The 15478-nt window shown below is 38.0% G+C and overlaps 1 protein-coding gene across 1 annotated transcript in view; it reads right to left on the bottom strand.

Annotated features, from left to right (window-relative positions):
- Window positions 1–15478, bottom strand: part of GRID1 (glutamate ionotropic receptor delta type subunit 1) — a 984507-nt gene that overhangs the window by 116236 nt on the left and 852793 nt on the right. The window lies entirely within an intron of this gene.

Below are 15478 nucleotides of genomic sequence, written 5' to 3'. Positions count from 1 at the left end.
GGGGAGGTTAGCATAACTGGACTAAACCAAAAGCTAAAAAGTTTCCTGAATACAACAAAATGCTTCGAAGGCCAGAGCAACAGGGGCGGGGGTCTGGGGACCATGGTTTCAGGGGACATCTAGGTCAAATGGCATAATAAAACATATTAAGAAAATGTTCTGCATCCCACCTTGGTGAGTGGTGTCTGGGGTCTTAAACGCTAGCAAGAGGCCATCTAAGATGCCTCAATCGTTGTCAACCCACCTGTAGCAAAGGAGAACGAAGAACACCAAAGACACAAGGTAAATATAAGCATAAGACACGAAAGGGCCACATAACCCAGAAACTAAATCAACCTGAGACCAGAAAAACTAGATGGTGCCCAGCTACCACCAATGACTGCCTTGACAGGCAATACTACAGAGAACCCCTGATGGAGTGGGAGAACAGTGGGATGCAGACCTCAAATTCTCATAAAAAGACCAGAGGTCACGGCCCCCAGACTCTCTGTTACCCCAAGACTGGAACCATTCCCAAAGCCAACTCTTCAAAGAGGGATTGGACTGGACTATAAGACAGGAAATGACACTGATGAGGAGTGAGCATCTTGGCTCAAGTAGACACATGAGACTATGGGGGCAGCTCCTGTCTGGAGGGCAGATGAGAAGGCAGAGGGGGACAGGAGCTGGTTGAATGGACACGGGGAATACAGAGTAGAGAGGAGGAGTGTGCTGTCATATTAGGGGGAGAGCAGCTAGGGTTACATAGCAAGGTGTGTATAAGTTTTTGTATGAGAGGTTGACTTGATTTGTAAACTTTCACTTAAAACACAATTAAAAAGAGGTGAAGCCAAGATGGCGGAATAGACAGACGCTTCTGGCGAGCCCTCTTTACAACAAAGGTCCGAAAAAACAAGTGAAACGAGTATATTTCTGACAAGCTGAGAGCCCTGAGCATCAAACGCAAGCTTAGACAAGGAACTGAGGGGCAGGGGAATGAAGAGACCGTTCAGAAGTGGAGAGGAGTTACCATACATGAATCACAGGGAGCCCTCAGGCATCATTCCTGGAACGGCGGCAGCAGCAATGGCAGTCGTGGGCTGGTACTAGCGTTCAGCCACAGTTTCCTCAGGGAGAAGCAGCCAGCTGCACAGCCCACTCACACCTCTGGAACTTGAGGAGAACGGCACTCCCAGCAAAAGCTAAGTACTTGTGTATATTTTACCGTGCCCTCCACCCCCAAACCAGCTCCAGCGGCTGAATCCCTGGACCTGAGATAGACCCTGGTGAGCACGTAGAGCCATCCTCCCAGCCTTGGGGAAGGAAAAAATTTGCAACTAGGGGGGAAAGATAATTTGCTAGCTCCATTAACTAGGGGAGCTCAGGACAGAAGCGGCTCCTGTCCAGGCATAAACCATCCGTGGATGTTGAGCACCTTTCCCTTCTGCGTGGACCTGTGTGGGCCTGTTTCAGGAGAATAGACCGTTGTTGGCAGACTCCAACCATTTCAGCTGTGCGGTGGAGAGGAGGATGTTTCATGTTTGACATTGCTTTGCCTATTAAACGAGGTCCTCACCTACCCACATCAGGGACTGAAGGACTGGAAGCTCCACTCAGGTCACCCAGCCACCCGTGACAGGGGTTCAAAGATAACTGGTACCTCCTAGTCCTTACAACCAAAACCTTTGGGTGCCCATGGTCCCTCTGCAGAACCCACCCACCAGCACGCTCTATGGAACAGAAACGTATTTTCTTCAGGTACACTTGGGGGTCGGTTCTCAGCCCCCTGCCTTCTTCAGAGAGTGACCCCCTGCTGCAATCAGATAATGGTATATATACCAATCACCCCTGCCCCTCTAAGACTGTAGGACAGAGCCTGTACCACACATTTGATGATCAGCTACCTGGAAACTGGAGCTGAATACATACAAGAAAACTGAATGGACTCCTACACTGATATACCTGATAACAGCTCTGGCCAGCTGGTGACAGGACACCAGAGCTCCAAAGGTGAAAATAATCAAGCTAGCTTACTCAAATAACCCATAGGGGTATACCAAAACAAAATAAAGCGAGCAGCTATGACACAGTAAGCAGGCATAAACTAATACAATAACTTATAGATGGCTCAGAGACAACAGTCAATATCAAGTCACATAAAGAAACAGGCCGTGATCACCTCAACAGGCTCTCAAAACAAAGAGCCCAGGGATTTTCTAGATGAAAATGCATTCCTGGAATTACCAGATGCAGAATACAAAAGTTTAATATACAGAATGCTTCAAGACATCAGGAAGGAAATGAGGCAATATGCAGAACAAGCCAAGGAACACACAGATAAAGCAACTGAAGAAATCAGAAAGATTATTCAGGAATAGAATGAAAAGTTTAATAAGCTGGAAAAATCCATAGACACACAGCAATCAGAAATTCAGAACATTAACAATAAAATTACAGAATTAGATAACTCAATAGAAAGTCAGAGGACCAGAATCGAGCAAGTAGAAGCTAGAATTTCTGAACTCAAAGATAAATCACTTGGCACTAATATATTTGAAGGAAAATCAGGTAAAAGAATTAAAAAAAAAAAAAATGAAGAAACCTTAAGAATCATGTGGGACTCTATCAAGAGAAATAACCTACGAGTGATTGGAGTACCAGAACAGGGAGGGATAACAGAAAATACAGAAAAAATTCTTGAAGATTTGTTGGTAGAAAACTTCCCTGATACTGTGAAAGATGAGAAGATGTCTATCCAAGACGCTGATCGAAATCCACATAAGGTAGATGTTAAAAGAAAGTCACCAAGACATATTATAATCAAGCTTGCCAAAGCCAAAGATAAAGAGAGAATTATAAGAGCAGCGAGGGATAAACGAAAAGTCACCTACAAAGGAGAGCCAATAAGAATAAGCACGGACTTCTCGGCAGAAACCATGTAGGCAAGAAGGCAATGGGATGACTTATTTAAAAAATTGAAGGAAAAAAATTGCCTGCCAAGAATCATATATACAGCAAAACTGTCTCTTAAATATGAAGGTGAAATTAAGACATTTCCAGATAAACACAAGTTTAGGGAATTTGTAAAAACCAAGCCAAAACTACAAGAAATACTAAAGGGAGTTCTTTGGTTAGAAAATTAATAATATCAGGTATCAACCCAAGACTAGAACACTGGGCAGAGCAACCAGAAGTCAACCCAGACAGGGAAATCCAAAAACACAAAGCAAGATTATAAAAAAAAAAAAGCCCAAAACAGGGTAACAGCGATGTTACTACATAAAAGAAGACAACATTAAAATAATAAAAAGAGACTAAGAAATGTAATCATACACCTTCCATATGGAGAGGAAAATACGGCGATACAAAGAAATAAAAGTTTAAATTTAGAAAAATAGGGTTAAATAATAAGGTAACCACAAAGGAGAAAAACTATCCTACTCATCAAAATAAAATACAAGGGAAAAATACAGACTTGGCAGAAACAAAATTAACAACAACAAATATGAGGAAAAGACAATATATAAAGAAAATCTACTTAGCACATAAAATCAAGTCGGAAAAAGAAACTGTCAACACACAAAAAAGACATCAAAATGACAGCACTAAATTCATAAAAAAAAAAAGAAATTCATACCTATCCATAATTACTCTGAATGTAAATGGAATAAATGCACCAATAAAGAGACGGAGAGTGACAGAATGCTGCCTACAAGAGACACACCTTAGACTTAGAGACACAAACAAACTAAAACTCAAAGGATGGAAAAAATATATCAAGCAAACAACAATCAAAAGAGAGCAGGAGTGGCAATATTAATTTCTGACAAAAGAGACTTCAAAGTTAAATCCATCAGAAAGGATAAGGAAGGACACTATATAATGATTAAAGGGACAATACACCAAAAAGATATAACCATATTAAATATTTATTCACCCAATGACAGGGCTTCAAGATACATAAAACAAACTCTATCAGCATTGAAAAGTGAGATAGACAGCTCCACAAGTATAGTAGGAGACTTCAACACACCACTTTTGGTGAAGGACGACATCCAGAAAGAAGCTCAATAAAGACACGGAAGATCTAAATGCCACAATCAACCAACATGACCTCGTAAGCATATAGAGAAAACTCCACCCAACAGCAACCAAGTATACTTTCTTTTCTAGTGCACATGGAACATTCTCTAGATTAGACCACATAGTAGGTCATAAAGCAAGCCTTAGCAGAATCCAAAACACTGAAATATTACAAATCATCTTCTCAGACCATAAGGCCATAAAAGTGGAAATCAATAACAGGAAAAGCAGGGAAAAGAAATCAAACACTTGGAAACTAAACAATACCCTGCTCAAAAAAGACTGGATTATAAAAGACATTAAGGATGGAATAAAGAAATTCAGAGAATCCAATGAGAATGAAAACACTTCCTATCAGAACCTTTGGGACACAGCAAAAGCGGTGCTCAGAGGCCAATTTATATCAATAAATGCACACATCCAAAAAGAAGAAAGGGCTAAAATCAAAGAATTATCCCTACAACTTGAACAAATAGAAAGAGAGCAACAAAAGAGATACACAGGTACCGGAAGAAAACAAATAATAAAAATTAGAGCTGAACTGAATGAAATAGAAAACAGAAAAACAACTGAAAGAATTAACAAGACCAAAAGCTGGTTTTTTGAAAAAATCAACAAAATTGATAAACTACTAGCCAAACTGACAAAAGAAAAACAGGAGAGGAAGCAAATAACCTGAATAAGGAATGAGATGGGCGATATTACAACAGACCCAACTGAAATTAAAAGAATCATATCAGATTTCTATGAAAAACTGTACTAAAACAAATTTGAAAACCTAGAAGAAATGGATGAATTCCTAGAAACACACTACCTACCTAATCTAACACAAACAGTGGTAGAACAACTCAATAGACCCATAACAAAAGAAGAGATTGAAAGGGTAATCAAAAACTTCCAATAACAACAACAACAAAAAGCCCTGGTCCGGAGGGCTTCACTGCAGAGTTCTACCAAACTTTCAGAGAAGAGTTAACACCACTACTACCAAAGGTATTTCAGAGCATAGAAAAGGATGGAATACTACCAAATTCATTCTATGAAGCCACCATATCCCTGATACCAAAACCAGGTAAAGACACCACAAGAAAAGAAAATTTTAGACCTATATCCCTCATGAATGTAGATGCAAAAATCCTCAAAAAAAATTCTAGCCAATAGAATTCAACAACATATCAAAAACATAATTCTCCATGACCAAGAGTGAGATTCATACCAGGTATGCAGGGATGGTTCAACATTAGAAAAACAATTAATGTAATCCACCACATAAATAAAACAAAAGACAAGAATCACATGATTTTATCAATTGATGCAGAAAGAGCATTTGACAAAGTTCAACCCTCATTCATGATAAAAACTCTCAGTAAAACAGGAATAGAAGGGAAATTCCTCAACATCATAAAGGGCATTTATACAAAGCCAACAGCCAACATCACCCTAAATGCAGAGAGCCTGAAAACATTCCCATTGAGATCGGGGACCAGACAAGGATGCCCTTTATTACCACTCTTATTCAACATTGTGTTTGAAGTCCTAACCAGAGCAATTAGGCTAGATAAAGAAATAAAGGGCATCCAGATTGGCAAGGAAGAAGTCAAAGTATCTCTATTTGCAGATGACATGATCTTATATTTTGTTTTGATCTTATACACAGAAAACCCTAGGAAATCCTCCAAAAAACTACTGAAACTAATAGAAGAGTTCAGCAGACTATCAGGATACAAGATAAACATACAAAAATTAGTTGGATCCCTCTACACCAACAAAAAGAACATCGAAGAGGAAATCACCAAATCAATGCCATTTACAGTAGCCCCCAAGAAGATAAAATACTTAGGAATAAATCTTACCAGAGATGTAAAAGACTTATACAATGAAAACTACAGTACACCTCTGCAAGAAACCAAAAGAGACCTACATAAGTGGAAGAACATACCTTGCTCGTGGATAGGAAGACTTGACGTTATAAAAATGTCTATTCTACCAAAAGCGATCTATACATTTAATGCAATTCCGATCCAAATCCCAACGACATTCTTTAATGGGATGGAGAAACAAATCACCAACTTCATACGGAAGGGAAAGAGGCCCCGGATAAATAAGGCATTACTGAAAAAGAAGAACAAAGTGGGAGGCCTCACTCTACCTGATTTTAGGACCCATTATACTGCCACAGTAGTCAAAACAGCCTGGTACTGGTACAACAACAGATACATAGACCAAAGGGACAGAATTGAGAATCCAGACATAAATCCATCCACATAGGAGCAGTTGATATTTGACAAAGGCCCCAAAACAGTTAAATGGGGAAAAGACAGTCTTTTTAACAAATGGTGCTGGCATAAATGGATATCCATCTGCAAAAAAAATCAAACAAGTCCCATATCTCACTCCATGCACAAAAACTAACTCAAAATGGATCAAAGACCTAAATATAAAATCTAAAACGATAAAGATCATGGAAGAAAAAATAGGGACGTTAGGAGCCCTAATACGTGGCATAAACAGTATATAAAACATTATAGAGAATGTAGAATATACAAAGCATTACTAACAATGCAGAAGAGAAACTAGATAACTGGGAGCTCCTAAAAATCAAACACCTGTGCTCATCCAAAGACTTCACCAAAAGAGTAAAAAGACTACCTACAGACTGGGAAAAAGTTTTTAGCCACGACATTTCCGATCAGCATCTGACCTCTAAAATCTACATGATACTGCACAAACTCAACTGCAAAAAGACAAATAACCCAATTAAAAAATGGGCAAAAGATATGAATAGACACTTCACTAAAGAAGACATTCAGGTAGCTAACAGATATATGAGGAAATGTTCACGATCATTAGCCATTAGAAAAATGCAGATCAAAACTACAATGAGATTTCATCTCACTCCAACGAGGCTGGCATTAATCCACAAAAAACAGAAAATAATAAATGTTGGAGAGGCTGTGGAGAGATTGGAACTCTTATACACTGCTGTTGGGAATGTAAAATGGTACAACCCCTTTGGAAATAGATTTGGCACTTCCTTAAAAAGCTAGAAATAGAACTACCACATGATCCAGCAATCCCATTCTTTGGAATATATCCTAGAGAAATAAGAGCCTTTACACGAACAGATATACGCACACCCATGTTTATTGCGGCACTGCTTACAATAGCAAAAAGATGGAAGCAACCAAGGTGCCCATCAACGGATGAATGGATAAATAAATTACGGTATATTGACACAATGGAATACTACCCATCGATAAAGAACAGTGAGGAATCTGTGAAACATTTCATAACATGGAGGAACCTGGAAGGCATTATGCTGAGTGAAATTAGTCAGTTGCAAAAGGACAAATACTGTATAAGACCACTATTATAAGAACTTGAGAAATAGTTTAAACTGAGAAGAAAACATTCTTTTGTGGTTACGAGAGGGGGAGGGAGGGAGAGTGGGAGAGGGGTGTTCACTAATTAGATAGTAGATAAGAACTACTTTAGGTGGAGGGAAAGACAGCACACAATACAGGGGAGGTCAGCACAATTGGACTAAACCAAAAGCAAAGAAGTTTCCTGAATAAACTGAATGCTTCGAAGGCCAGTGTAGCAGGGGCAGGGGTCTGGGGACCATGGTTTCAGGGGACATCTAAGTCAATTGGCATAATAATATCTATTAAGAAAACATCCTGCATCCCACTTTGAAGAGTGGCGTCTGGGGTCTTAAACACTAGCAAGCAGCCATCTGAGATGCATCAATTGGTCTCAACCCACCTAGATCAAGAACAGAAGGTGATTACAAGCCCAAGAGACAGAAAGGGCAACATGAACCAGTGACTACATCACCCTGAGACCAGAACCAGATGGTGCCCAGCTACAACCGATGACTGCCCTGACAGGGAACACAACAGAGAACCACTGAGGGAGCAGGAGAGCAGTGGGATGCAGACCCCAAATTCTCATAAGACCAGAATTAATGGTCTGACTGAGACTAGAAGGATCCTGGTGGTCAGGGCCCCCAGACCTTTTGTTGGCCCAGGGCAGGAACCATTCCTGAAGTCAACTCTTCAGACATGGATTGGAGTGGACAATGGGTTGGAGGGGAATGCTGGTGAAGAGTGAGCTTCTTGGATCAGGTGGACACTTGAGACTATGTTGGCATCTCCTGCCTGGAGGGGAGATGAGAGGGTGGAGGGGATTAGAAGCTGGTGAAATGGACACAAAAAGAGAGAGTGGAGGGAGAGAGGGGGCTGTCTCCTTAGGGGGTGAGTAATTGGGAGTGTGTAGCAAGGTGTATATGGGTTTTGTGTGAGAGACTGACTTGATTTGTAAACTTCCACTTAAAGCACAATAAAAATTATATATTAAAAAAAAAACACAATTAAAAAAAAAAAAGCAATGTCCATCTCAGCTAAGTTATCAAGTTTCTACCTCAGAGATTCTGGATTAAGGGTCCCATTGCACACTGGGTGGTGTCACTACAAATTGTCACTGCATCCCTCTCTCTGCTTGAGCTAGGCTCCCTGGCACCCAAATGTTCCACTTCCCACTGTGCAAGCCTTGGGATGCAGCTCATTGTCAAGTAGCAGGTGTTCCTTCTCCCTGCTTTTAGCCGCAGCCCCATTTGTGCTGTTTTCTCTCTACACCACCCGTTCTTTCCCCAGTTTCAAAGTCCATTTATTATTATTATTTATGTTCCTACTGATTGTAGGTGACCTGAGCCTCCCAAGCTCCCTTATCCATTCATTCCTTCATTTATTCAACATCTATTCAGTGCTAAGTGTCAAGCCTTTTGCTGCATGAAGAAATCCAGCATGAGTGTGACATGGTTCCTACCCTCAAGCAGCCCATAATCTAATGAAGAAGAAAACTTATAAATGAAGAGCTATAATTCAATTTAAGTAGTTGTATGACAGAAAAAGGACAATGGATGGTGCAGTCAGATTGCGCTTGACTAAAAACTGAAAGGTTGGCAGATGGAATTCACCCGGTGGTGGCGTGGAAGAACGGCTTCCCTAAAATGGTTGTTCTTAGTTGCCAGTAAGTTGATTCCTACTCATGGTAACCTCATGTGTTATAGAGTAGAACTGTTCCATAGGGTTTTCTTGGCTGTAATACTCTTTTAAAAAAAAAAAAAATTGGTGGCAATATACACAACCAAACATATATCCATTCGCAATTTCTACATGTGCAGTTCAATGACCTTGGTTTTGTACTGCACAACTTTTTACCATACTCACTATTTCTATTCATATTGTTAATTTAGACTCTTCACCCCTTAAAGTTCTCATCTGTGGTTTAGATTAACTGTCATCAGCTTGAACTCGTGTAGACAATCCTTCATAAAAGTGTGATGCTGAAGGCAAACCTTCTTTCTTAATTTAGCTGAATTAGTTTAACAATGGCTTCATGGGGTAGTTTTAGTTCAAGCCTCAAAGATTATTTATGGGCAATATATTCAGGGTCCTTCCAGTCTCAAAGGATCCAGTAAGTCTGATTCTGTTCTCCAATTTCCTCCTTTTGATCATGATCCATCTCTTGGGTCCTTGATCAAAATGTTCAGTAATAGTAGCCAGGCACCTTCCATTTCTTCTGTTCTCATGGCAGAGGAGGTAGTAGTAGTTCACAGAGGCAGTTAAATCTGCAGTCCATTTCCTTCTCCAGTTTTAGGGTCTCTTTCTTCCTCTGCTGTTGCAGGTAAACAAGGACCAATTGTTCTATCTTGGGTGGCCACTCACAAGCTTTTAAGACCCCAAGTGCTACTCACCAAATTAGGGGTAAAGAAACTCTAAAAACAATTTTGCCTGCGGGCTGGATATACCCACAAAGCCAGGGCCCTAAAACTTCAAGAAAACTAATTCCAGGAATGTTTAAAAGCAGCCCTCTTTTTTTTTTTGGCTGCTGTTGTAGTTGTAAAATTATGTAAAATACTCTTTCCATTTCACCTTTTTTTTTTTTTGTACAGCTTAGTGATAACAGCTATATTAGTCAAGTTGTGTAACATTACCCTTAAAACAAACAAACCAAACCCATTGCTGTTGAGTCGATTCCAACTCATAGTGACCCATACAACAAAGCAGAACCAAATCATTGGGTTTCCAAGGAGTGGCTGGTGGATTTGTACTGCTAACCTTTTGATTAGTTGCCGAACTCTTAACCATATGCCACCAGGTCTTCAACCATTACCCTTAGTAAATACCAATTTTCCCAACATCATAGACAAAAATTCACTACTTCCCAGACTGATTTCTCCTCTTACTCCTACATACCACCCTTGGTAACCAATAGTAACCACTGGTTTTTGTACATTAACATATTCCTGTCATTTCACATAAATGAAACCATACATATTTGTATTTTTGTGATTGATTTATTTCACTGAACACAATTTCTTTAAGGGTCATCCATGTTGTATCATGTATCAGGACTTCATTTTTAAGACTGGGTAGAATTCAATAGTATGTGTGTACTACATTTTGTTTATCCATTCATCTGCTGAAGGGCATTTAAGTTGTTTACATTATTTTCTATTGTGAATAGTACTGCAGTGAACATCGGTGTACATATGTCTGTTCATGTCCCTACATTTAGGCCCCCAGGAATATATTCCTAGGAGTGGGATGGATGGACCACATGGTAGTTCTATTTCTAATTTTGTGAGGAATTGTCATACTGTTTCCCACAACAGTTGTATCATTTTACATTTCTACCAGTGGTAGATTAGTATTCTAATCGCCCTATATCCTCAGCAATGTTTGTTGTTTTCTGTTTGTTTGTTTGCTTTTTTTTTCATCATTGCCATTTTAGCAGGGGTGAAGTGGTATCTCATTGTAGTCTTGATTTGTATCTCTCAATTGTGAGGACGGTGTAGGACCAGGAAGTGTTTCGTTCTATTGTATGTGTGGTTCGCTATGAGTCAGAATAGATTCAGTGGCACCTAAGAGCAACATCTCTGTCTAATGATGATGAGCATCTTCTCATGTGTTTGTTGCCCACTTAAATATCCTCTTTGGCGAAGTGTCTGTTCATGTCCTTTGCCCATTTGGTGACTGGGTTATTTGTCTTTCTATTGCTATGTTATAGAAGTTTTATATAGTTTTTAGATATTAGACCCTTAATGGATATATCATTCCTGAAGACTTTTTTTCCAGTCTGTAGATTGTCTTTTTACTCTTTTGATAGAGACTTCTAATAAAGATAAGTATTTAATTTTTTCTGAGGCTCCAGTTATCTATTTTGTCTTCTGCTGCTCGTACATTTGTAGTTGTGTTTTATAATCTATCATTAATTAAAAAAAAAATGGTCAAATAATTTTGCCCCTATACTTTCTTCCAAGTATTTTATAGTTTTAGCTTTAACATTTAGATGACTCGTTTTGAATTAGTTTCTGTATATGGTGTGAGGAATGAGTCCTGCTTCATTTTTCTGCATGTGGAAATGCAATTTTGCTAAAAGCCTTTGTTGAAGAGACTGTTTCTTCCTCACTGAATGGACTTAGCAGCACTGTCAGTAATCAGTTGTCCATAAACATATAAATTTATTTCTGGGCTCTCAATTCTATTCTATTGGTCTTTGTGTCTATCATTGAACCAATACCAGGCTGTTTTGATAACTGTAGCTCTATATCATGTTTTGAAATTGGGAACTTGAGATCTCCTACTTTGTTCTTCAAAATTGCTTTGGCTATTTGAGGCCTCTTTACTTTTTCATATGAAGTTGAGGATTAGTTTGTTTTTTTTTTTTTTCATTTGAGTAAGAATGTTGTTAGAATTTTGACTGGGATTGCATTGCATCTATAAATTGCTTAGGTAGTGAAGTAAAACCTGCAGAAGATGAAACCTCTCAGAGAAGGAAAACTCAAAACTAAAACAAGGTAGAATTCTTAACAGAGAGCTACGGTAAGTACCCTGTCAAAGGTGGAAAACTTGTGAGACTCAGAAAAACAAGGTAGTCCCTTCAAGTTCTAGGTCTCACAAGTTTCACTGTATTGACAATTCCATAATATTAAGTCTTAGACTTAAATATTAAGTCCATGAGCTTGGAATATGTTTCCATTTATTGAGGTCTCTTTAAGTCTCTTGCAGTGGTGTTTTATAGTTTCATCATATAAGTTCTTTACATTCCTGGTTAGGTTTATTTCTAGGCATTTTTTTAATTGCTATTGTAAATGGTATTGTGTTCTTGGTTTCCTTTTGAGATTTCTCTTTGTCGGTGTATAGAAAATGAACTGACTCTTGCGTGTTAATTTGTACCTGAAGCTTTCTTGTGGACTCTGGAATTTTCTATATATAGGATAACGTCATCTGCAAACAGTCATAGTTTTAATTCTTCCTTTCCAGTTTGAATACCTTTTATTTCTTTTTCTTGCCTATTGCTCTGACTAGGACTTCCAATATGGAATTGAATAGAGGTGGTGATAGTGGACATCCTTGTGTCATTCCCATTCTCAGGGGGGAAGGCTCTCAGTCTTTATGCATTGAATATAATGTTGGCAGTTGGCTTTTCAAAGATGCCCTTAACTAGTTATTTCCCTTCTATTCATATTTTATTGAGAGTTTTCATCCAGAAAAGGTGTTGGCTTTAATCAAATACTTTTCTGCATCTATCAGGATGATCACGTGGTTCTTTTCCTTTGTTTTATTAATGTGGTATATTACATTGACTAATTTTCTACTGTTGAACCATCCTTGCATTCATGGAATAAAGCCCACTTGGTCATCATATATATTTATCTTAACATGTTGTTGGATTCTGTGCACTAGAATTCTAGTGAGAATTTTTGCATCTATGTTCATGAGGAATATTGATTTAGTTTTCTCATCTTGTGATGCCTTTATCTGGTTTTGGTACCAAGGTAATGGTGATTTCATAAAATGACTTAGGGAATACTCCTGTTTTGGAAGAGTTTAGTTGGACTGGTCTCAATTCTTCTCTGAATGTTTCATAAAATTCCTCAGTGAAGCCACCTGGGCCAGGGCTTTTAGCCATCATTATTACCGGGTTTATGATGACTGGTTTCAAATCTCTTCTCTTGGTGTGGGTCTGCTGAGATTATGTACCTCCGTGCTAGTTTAGGTAGGTTATGTGATTCTAGGAATTTTGTCTATTTCATCTATGTTTACAAGTTTGTTGGAGTACAATTTTTCAAAGTATTCTGTTATGATTTTCTTTTTTTTTTTTTTTAACGTGCTTTAGGTGAAAGTTTACAGCTCAAGTTAGTTTCTCACACAAAAATTTATATACACATTGTTATGTGACTCTAGCTGCTACCCTTATCATGTGACAGCGCACTCCTCCCTTCCACCCCAGATTTCCCGTGTCCATTCAACCAAAAAAAAAAAAAAAATTTTTTTTTTTTTTTTTTTTTTTATTCAACCAGCTCTTATCCCTTCCTGCCTTCTCATCTCGCCTCTGGACAGGAGCTGCCCATTTAGTCTCGTGTATCTACTTGAACTAAGAAGCACACTCTTCACAAGTATGTTATGATTTTCTTTATCTCAGAGCTATTGTAGTATCTCCAACTTCATCTCTTATTTTAGTTATTTGCATCCTCTCGCTTTTTTCCTTTGTGGTTTGTCTATTTTATTGATCTTTTCAGAGAACCAATGTCTGGTTTGTTGATTCTTTCTACTGTTTTTCTATTCTTGATTTCATTTATTTCTGCTATGATCTTTATAATTTCATTTCTTCTGGTAGCTTTGTGTTTATTTTGCTCTTATTTAATTTTTTCTGTTTCCTCCAGTTGGAGAGTTAAGCTATCAATTTGGCATTTTTCTCCTTTTCTATTGTAGGCATTTATTGATATGAATTTCCCTCTGATTACTGCTTTCTCTGCATCCCATAGATTTTAGTATGTTGTGTTTCCATTCTGATTCAATTCTAGGTATTTATTTATTTATTTTTACTTCTCTCTTGATGTCTTCTATGACTAGTTGTTTTTTAGTAGTGTATTATTCATTTTCCATGTATTTAGTTTTCTTTTTCTTTTTCTTCCTGTTACTGATTTCTAATGTCATTCTATTATGGGCAGAAAAGTCCTTTGTATGATTTCAGTCTTTTAATATTTATTGACATTTGCTTTTTTTGTCCTAAAATATGGTCTGTTGTGGAGAATGATCCATGTGTGTTGGAGAAAAATTGTGCTGCTCTTGGGTAGAGTGTTCTATATATGTCTGTTAGGTCTGCTTGGTTAACAGTGTTATTAAAGTCCTCTGTCTTTTTAATGATCTTCTTTCTAGTTATTCTATCCACTCTCAAAAGTGTCGTGTTAAAGTCTGCTACTATTATCGTAGACCAGTCTATTTCTCCCTTTAATTCTGATAGAGTTTCCTTTATAAATTTTTGGACTCTGTTGTTCACTGCGTAGTTATGTATAATTGTTATATCTTCTTGGTGAATTGATCTATTTATCATTATCTAGCATCATTCATTGTCTCTTATACTAGATTTTGACATAACATCTATTTTTTCCAGGTATTAATATTTCCATGCCTATTCTCTTTTGATTATTGTTTGCTTGGAATATTTTTCCATCCTTTGATTTATAACCTATTTATGTCTTTGTGCGTAAGGTGTGTCTCTTGTAGACAGTGTATGGATGGTTCATGTTTTTTTGTTTGTTTGCTTGTTTGTTTTAAATCCATTCTGCCACTCTCTGCCTCTTGACTGGAGAGTTTAATCCATTTATATTCACTGTAGTTAGTGATAGGGGAGGATTTACTTCTGCCATTTTATTATATGTTTCTTTGTGATATTTATGGTTTCTTTGTTCTTCTTTTCATCCAGTGTTGAGTTCTTTTTATCTATAGATTGCTTTTCCCTTTTGTGTATTATTATCATTCCTTTTTTGGGGGGGGTAGGTGCTGAGCTATTTTGTCTTTTTTTATTTTGGTGTATAATATTATTACTTTCTTTGTGATTATTGTAAAGATTATGTTTAACATCTTACATTTAAATCTGCTATATCTTGATATCAACTTAACTTCCTTAACACATGAAAATATGTTTCTACAACACCCCCCCCCCCCCACACTTTTATTTGGATGTTATCATCAATTGCATCTTCGTTTCTCGGCTTCTCTGTAATCTAAATTTAAATTCATTTTATTTTTATGTGTAGTTCCTTCTCCCCCACCCCCCAGCCCATAATTTTGTCCTTGTACGGCATGAAGGACATGCCTGTTGTATTTACCAAATGGGAATTTCTTAGGTCTACTCCTTATACTGTCAATGTTTTCCTTTTAAAGGAATCTCTCTCCTCCCCTGTTGTGGTCTGGTGTCATTGGTTTTCTTTCTGGAGGACTTCCTATGATATTTCTTGAATGGGCCAGTCCTGGTGGTAACAAATTCCCTTAATTTTTATTTATTTGGGAATGTCCTGATATCTCCTTTTTTTTTTTTTTTTGTATGACAGTTTTCCTGGGTA

This window comes from Elephas maximus, chromosome 8, assembly GCF_024166365.1.
Source record: "Elephas maximus indicus isolate mEleMax1 chromosome 8, mEleMax1 primary haplotype, whole genome shotgun sequence".
In the NCBI taxonomy this organism is placed as follows: domain Eukaryota; kingdom Metazoa; phylum Chordata; class Mammalia; order Proboscidea; family Elephantidae; genus Elephas; species Elephas maximus.
The sequence above is the reverse complement of the archived record's forward strand: the minus strand, read 5'-3'. Positions and strand labels throughout refer to the sequence as shown.